This window comes from Brassica napus, chromosome A1 (genome assembly GCF_020379485.1).
Source record: "Brassica napus cultivar Da-Ae chromosome A1, Da-Ae, whole genome shotgun sequence".
Lineage (NCBI taxonomy): Eukaryota > Viridiplantae > Streptophyta > Magnoliopsida > Brassicales > Brassicaceae > Brassica > Brassica napus.
This window is the reverse complement of record NC_063434.1, coordinates 18302624-18310024: the sequence shown is the minus strand read 5'-3', so window position 1 is coordinate 18310024 and position 7401 is coordinate 18302624. Positions and strand designations below refer to the sequence as shown.

General features: G+C 42.8%; 1 non-coding gene across 1 annotated transcript; it reads left to right on the top strand.

Moving 5' to 3' along the window:
- The first annotated feature begins 6208 nt into the window (after positions 1-6208).
- Positions 6209-6315, top strand: LOC125579322. Its single transcript, XR_007317310.1, has one exon. It is a non-coding gene; the product is annotated as a small nucleolar RNA R71 (small nucleolar RNA).
- Positions 6316-7401: the final 1086 nt, after the last annotated feature.

The window sequence follows — 7401 nt, the reverse complement described above, 5'->3', positions numbered from 1 at the left end:
TAATCTTCATCTGTTGAGGCATTTCCTGATATCGATCGTCAGCACTGATGCGCATCGATCGATTGTTCTTCCTCTCGTCAACCTCTAAGTGGTCAGCTCGGGTGAAATGTCCTTTAAGCTCCAAAATGCTCCAAAGTCATAGCTTTACTCCGAAATGCACCTGAACCTGAACACATACCTAGAAAAGTAGAAAACATAGATATATATATATAGTAAAATACTTATATACCATGGATAAAAATGGGTCAAATCCAAGGTATATCAACTCCCCCAGACTTACCCTTTTGCTTGTCCTCAAGCAAAACATACAGGCAGTCTCTCTGAAAGAGGTTTGAAAATATTTGGGAACTTAAGATATTAAAACATAGAAATCTTTCCTCAACAATTTTGCAACCACATTTAAAAAGTCCTAATCACAAAAGCACACTATGCAATATCCTAACTTAGCAACTATTTCTGACATCACACAACTCATCAATTCACGTCTGACATCCCCTCTACTGATTTCATTTCTTAGCATAAATATAAAGTGAATGCTTTACCTTGGGAGTATCGATCACATGATGCAAAGATTTCAGACAGGTATCTGGAGCTGCAGGTAAAAGTTAGTTCCTAGTTTCTCTCTCTCTAAATTTCTCTCTTGAGTCAAAGTCTGCTTCCATTGCAGGATCAGTGACCAAGATTGGACAGGCTTCCATGAATCAAAACTTAATGGTGGTTGCCACCAAGTTCTGTTCACTTCTTTTTGACCTATATCCAAGAGTTCTTTGCGAAAGCGAGCCTTGAAGATTGCCGCCTCCAAGTCCCGTTTCGAACTCTTTTATTTGAGTCTTTATGAATCAAGCCTTATTTGTTTTAGCCATCAAGTCCTGTTCAGACTCATCCTAATTAAACAATAGATCTTATTTATTTATTTATTTTTTTTTATTTTTTTTATTATATATATATATATATATATTTTTTTTTTTTATTATACTCACTAACTAATCTAAACCAGGCGTTACCTTCCAGACCTGTCTGAAGAATCCGATCCCATATATACCAAGCCCCAAGACAAGCGGTTATGTCAGGTTTAGTGTTGGAAATCAGCTTTGGTTATTTCATACGGTTCAAGGCAAGTGTGTAGTTGATAGGTTGATCCGCTTTAGCATCTTTAGTGCTATCTGCAATCAGTAAATCTAAAATGGTGCTAAAGATTGGTTAGATATTCATGTTTAAATTATTATAAGATTATAGTCCCTATTTTCAATAGCTAAGCATAATTTATTTAAAATTCCTTTTTACATAAGAATAAAATAAATTATATCAGTAAATCTCCCCCCAGACTTAAATTACACTGTCCCAGTGTAACTCAGCCGGAGTTATGATGAATAGTTTATGATGTACGAAATGTAACAAGTAAGGGAGATACATCTGACCGGATTAGATATCGATCGATGTGAAAGTGTTACATCGATCGCCATGTGGTTGTCTATGTCGAACGATGTCGACGTCTCGTCGTCGGTCGATATTCAGGTCCTCCTACTTGGGTCTCCTAAATCTGAAAGAAATAAAACGAAAGGAATTAAATGCTAGCTAATAAAACCTAAATAAAATACCTAATAGTGGGTTGCCTCCCACTCAGCGCTTGGTTATAGTCATTTAGCTTGACTGTGGTAGTGATTGGCTATTGGGTGCAGAAACAACTGTTTGTTGGAAAGCAAGCATCCACGTCATCTCTGCGCATTCTGGACCAAGATGCAATGAAACTTCTTGTGGCCTCATCATTTCTTGTCCATTTGTCATCCATCTTCTCAAGTACATTGGAGATGTTCTGTAGCCTTTCTTGAACGTTGTCAATGCTGACCTGGTGCCAGCCTATGTTGTCATAGGCGTATGCTGAAAGATCTGTCAGTTCCTTTTGCATTGACTTTACCGTCTTGTGTATCAGCTGCTCGCCGATTGGTGTAGACTCGGCGTCGATCGATGCGATTTTGTGTTCGTTGGTCGATCTCGGCGAGTTGCCATCGATCGATTTTGCTAGTGTCCTGTCGATCGATGCTGATATCTGGTGTTGAGCTGCGAGTTGCCTCTGAATGACTTTGACTTCTTTTTGTAGCCATTCTGCGTGGCTGTCTCTAATCCACTGATTTTGTTGTCGAATGAAAAGTAGATGTCATCGCAGCGTTTATCAAGTCGTTCCTTCATGGTGTCTAGAGCAGTGTAGATCTTGGATGTGATCTTGTCAACCTCTGCTGCTGTGTAAGGAAGTAACTCCACAGGTTTCTTGCCATCGATCCAAAGCCCTCGTAGCCTGTCGATCGATGCTGATTTTGCCTGCAAAAAACTTTGATTAGTAATGTTCTCAATATCCTTTTGGGCATGAAGTAATTAACTAGACAATTTGTTTAAATATGTCATGACTGGTGATATAAAGCGGTCATGCATATCCTCGTAGGTCCTCAGCCTCTCATTCATGGCTGAGACTTTAGCGTCGAGCGATGTGAAGGTACACATGTCGATCGATGTGGCTGGTTGTTGGTCCTTCTTGCGAATGGTGTCCAGATCTTGCTGTAGTAGCTCGATTTTAGTGCTTAGCCAGTCCACGTTGTTGTTGAGAGGGCAGTAAACGTCGTTTATCCTTGTGTCGATGTATGAGACTTCCCATTCATCCCTGTGTTGTGTTGAACATTGCGGTTCTGCAGGGATCTGAGCTGTAGGAAGACTAACGTCGATCGATGTTGCATGTGGTGCGTCGATCGATGCTGAGGTCGTAGCTTCCTTCTCAAGTTGTTGACGTAAACTATCAATTTTGTCCTCATTTCTGCCATACATCTGAAAAGCTCATTGTAGCCTCTATCCAAAGGCTGATGTGTATCTTCTACCAATGTTTTGAGCTCCTCTCCCAGTTTCTCCTGAGCTCCACAAATACCAAACACCATCTCATCGATTTCATCTTTGGTGTAGAGTTCTGGTGCCAGTCTTGTGAGTGTGAAGGAAGTGGCATGTTCTGGAAGACAGATGTGGCTCTCTTCAAAAAGAGATGCTCTTTCCAGTATTTTCCTGATGTTCTCCTTTGTGACAGGTATCATCTCACCAGCTACGCCTCGTGCGTGTCCACACTCGTCTCTGTAGATTCCATACTCATCCCTTTGTTCCCAAATGAACTTTCTGGCTCCAGACATGTCAAAAGCGCGGTTCCCACATTCATAACGTCTGTCGATCGACGTCGAGTTATCCCTATCGATCAACGTTGGTGTTACCCTGTCGATCGATGTCTCCGTTTTACCGTCGATCGATGCTTGCCCTTTTGGTTGGCGTGATAGATCTGGGTTGATCTCTGCTGTGGCGATTCCTGTGTGGTTGTTAGGATCTGTTTGAATGACGTCTGGAGTGCCACATTGCTGTGAGAATAGGTTGTCAGGTCCATTGGCTACTTGAACGATGTCTGCTATGTCTTCTCTGGACACTTGTAAAATCCTTCCATCCATTGCACGTGCATTGCCATCTGGGTCCCTGAAAATACCAAATTCATCAGGTGTTAGAAAACCGTAATCAATGTTTGCATAATCATTCAATTTAGAAATAGAAAGATTAGGGTTTAGAGTAGTATCGATCGATGTAGATACAGTTACATCGATCGATGGCAGAGTAATTTCTGCAGAACTTGTGTTCTTGAGATGATTGCTCTTCATGGATTTTTCTGTTGATGTAGAAGGAAGAGTATTCATCTTTTTTGCTTGTGTGTTTGCTCTGATGTGTGTAGGTGGTTTCGGGTGTGCAAAACAATTTATATAGGTATCTATAAACCTATTTGGGGAGAGAATATTCTCCTGCTCCTAAATTTTCGCTGCGGCGCAAATATCGATCGATGTTCCAGTGTGTGTGTCGATCGATGTGAGCGGTTGTTTTGCTGGACGAGGGTGGGTATCGGCCGATGTGGAGTGCACAGCGTCGAACGATGTGGGGAACATGTTGGTGAATTTATGTGTTTCAAGTCTTTCATCTTGGAAATACATTTCTATTGCACGTTCTTTCCAATAATCCTCATCGAATTCCTCTGTATGTTCCTCATTAGGGGAAGTAATTACAGTGTCAACTGCAAAACTTTCATGGAAACCACTGTCTGCCCAACTGCCAATGGAATAATCATCATGTCCTCTCTTGCTTGGAGGTTGGAAGGTAAAGTGTTGGTAACAATGATTAGGTGAAGCGAAATGGTCAACTGGGTGCATTACGTCGAGTGACGTGTTGTTGCGGTCATCGGTCACCGTTGACTCATTGGAATCGATCGATGGAAAGGTTGGGGTGTCGATCGATTCCGAGTACTCTGTTTCGTACTCCGATTCATACTCTGCTCCACAATGGCATGCGCCAATGAAGCCAAGTTCTTTCCCGTAATCCACAGAATTAATGACCTTTCTCTTAGGTCGGATGGGGTCGTAGTGGATGTTTGGGTCTATGAGCGTTAGACACAATTTGTTTTTGTTCATGTCACATACGGCTCCTACTGTAGCTAGGAAAGATCTTCCAAGCAGAAGTGAAGAGTTCCAGTTAAGCTCGATGTCTAGGACATGAAAATCTACAGGGACAAGGGCATTACCAATCTGTACCTCCAGATCTCTTATGATTCCTCCTGATCGTTTCTCTGAAAGATCCACGAAGGTGAAGGACTTCGTTGAAGGTTCGATGGTCAAACCAAGCTGGTCTGCCATGATCCTAGGGAGGATACTAACTGATGCTCCTGTGTCACACATTGAATGGGGAAATTCAACACCCTTGACTACGCATGGTATTGCAAACTTCCCAGGATCACTCTTCTTCGTCAATGTGATCCTGTGTTTCATCTTCTCTCTGACTTGATGAAACATTCTCCTAATGTCCTCCTCAGTTACCTTTGTTTCTCTGAAGAACATCCACAACCGGTGTGTGAAGTAAGCTTCATCAAAAGGTTTTTCGATTGGGATTCTGAGGACTCTTTTAGTGAAATCATACATCTCCTAATCGTTAGCTTCCCGCTTAAGGTTTTTAGGAATCTTCTCCTTTCTTTTCCTTAACCTTCTCCCTTCAGATTCTTGTTCTTCTTGAACTGATTCTGGTGAACTATTTAAAGGGTTGGGTTTTGGTTCGGGTGGGTTTGCTAATAGTTTAGATGGTGGTCTGAGTGCGTTGATGTAATCAATATCGATTGAGGGTAACCGCACTCGGTATGTCAGAGGTGCCTGTCGATCGATGGGAGGTGTGTTGTGACGATCGACGTCGGACTCACTCTGTCGATCGATGGTTGGCTCAACTGATCGATCGATTTTATCATAGAAAGGGGAGGGTGGGTGAGGATGCTTAGCTGCGAATTCTTCATGAGTTAGAATTCGAACCGCATTGCACTCAGTCGATTTGGCAGACGACGTCGATCGATGACTGGAGTACTCCGTCCATCGATCTTCATCATAGTCTGTCGATCGATGCGAGTTCATCGACATCGGTCGACACCATTGGAATCTGCCGAGACTCATGGAGCTTTCGATTTCGAAGTCTCCTTCCTCAAGCTTTTCATTTCTCACCACTTGCCAGAAATCATCATCTATGATGGCATTTATGTGGTGTTTCCCTTTATCGGCTCATGCCTCTCTAGCGAAAGCTTCTTGCCTCTTTATAGTCTCGCCCGTCTGAATTACTTGGGTTTCAATTTTTCTCACCTGAGTCCCTAAGGTCTCGATTTTGGTGTTCAGATTGTTATAGGCGGAGTCTATTTTACCGTTGAAATCCACGGTGATTTGTTGTTGTCCCAACAATACTCGATCAAGCATTTCTTCGATCTTGCTTTCCTGAGTCTGGGGTGGTGGATTTTGGTAGTAAGAGTTCGAGTAGCTTTTGTTGTTGTTGAAGGGTTTTTGAAATTGTGAATTTTGGTTACTTCTTTGGCCATTTCCAAAGAAGTTTCTGTTTCCGCCCTGGTTTCCAAATTTCTGGAATCCGGTACCTCCGATGTAGCTCACATTTTCTTCTCCTTCCGTATCTGCTATTTCTCCTTCAGCTGATAGAGGCTACAAACTTCTTCCGTTCAGATTCAGTGTTTTTGGTGCTGCTGCTGTTAGCAAGGTTTTCGATAAGTCTCACAGCTTCCAACGGATTCCGAGTAGTGAAGTTTCCTTCACACGCCGTATCAAGGGCCATTTGAAACTGTAAGGCGAGACCTCGGAAGAAAGTGCTTAGCAGTTGCACTTCGTTAAATCTGTGGTGTGGACAGTCTCGCTTGAAGAACCTAAATCTAATCCACGCATCTTTGAAGGACTCTCCAGCCTTCTGCGAGAATGTGGAAATTTTGTTCCGAAGTTCTTCAGCGCGCGCCTCATCGAAGAAGTTTCGTAAGAAAGCATTCTTGATGTCGCTCCAGGATGTTAAAGATCCTGTGGGTTGCTGCCTAAGCCAGTGCATCGCTTCTCCATTCAGCGTGTATCTGAAGAGCTTGCACAGCAGGTAATCTTCGGGGACTCCTTCCATCCGAATAGCAGCGATTAGATCCTCGAACCGTTCCAAATGGTCCATAGGATGCTCGTGCGGTAACCCAGAGTAGGGTATCTGCGACACGAGAGTGTAGTATTGAGGCTTCAGCTCGAAATTCTGCTTCTGGATCTCCGGAAGTCGAATAGCTGATCTGTTGGAATAGTACTCATCTGGGCGATTGTAGTCGGCCAGTGGTTTCGATCGAGCGTCCTCATCTACAGGTTGAGCAGCTCCTGTAGCATCAGCATCAGGGATTACAGTTCCCTGAGCATCTATTTTCTGACCTGTTGCATTACGCAGATGACCGGCCTGGTCATATAGGTTTCCATTCTCGTCCTGAGTTAGAATAATAATGTTTACCATTTTTGACGACACGGTATCGATCGACGTACGCGGTGTAGTATCGATCATTGTCGAACGATTGGGATCGATCGACGATGATGGTCTGGTGTCGGTCGATGGTTGGTTGTGCGTATCGATCGACGACGAAGTGGTTGCGTCGAGCGATGTGGAACGTTGACCTCTACGGATGGTGCGTTCCAAATGAGCAGGATCGTCTGAGAACAGCAAGTGTTTCTCCTTGTTGCTTCTGGTACGCGCTGGGCATGCACCTGAAAAGACAAGAAAAAGATTATTAGAAAGGGGGTAAAGAAAAGAATAAGAATCAATAAAACTAAATCAAATGGCGATCAAAGCTCCCCGGCAACGGCGCCAAATTTGATACCACTCAAATTTCCCTAAGGAGTGTTACTCTCATCAAAAGAGGTTCAGATGTAGTACTTAGGGATCGAATCCACAAGGAGCTAGGGAACAATTAAATCTAGTGTTTATTATTTCTAAAGGTTGTAAATGTTTAAATGAAATAGCAATAGTAACAAGCGAGTAAATAATAAATATAACTTGGTTGGAAATGATATT